We start from the raw sequence: 392 nt of genomic DNA on the forward strand, positions 1-392 counted from the left end.
CCAGACCCACAGCAAGATCCCCTCCGTGTAGACCCGACGCGTCCGTTTCCCCCCTCCAGGTGCCGGCGGCGGCGCCGTCCGTGAGGGGGGGCACACCCCGGACACGCGTGCCGCCTCTTCAGACATGCCACCACACCACCCCACATGTATGAGGGCCCGGTACGACGGGCCGGCGGCATTGCTACCCCCTAGTGCCCCCGTCCCGCCTAACCCTGTAGCGTTTGACCACGCGATCTAGCCCTTTGACTTTGCACGGACGGGCTTTGACCAGTGGACCTCTCCACCCGGTTGTGACAGTTCGGCCCATAGGGACACCCGGGAGCAACATCCGGGCCAAACCCACAGCTACATCCACTCCGTGTAGACCCGACGCGTCCGTTTCCCCCTCCAGG

Source organism: Triticum aestivum, chromosome 6B, assembly GCF_018294505.1.
Source record: "Triticum aestivum cultivar Chinese Spring chromosome 6B, IWGSC CS RefSeq v2.1, whole genome shotgun sequence".
NCBI classification, from domain to species: domain Eukaryota; kingdom Viridiplantae; phylum Streptophyta; class Magnoliopsida; order Poales; family Poaceae; genus Triticum; species Triticum aestivum.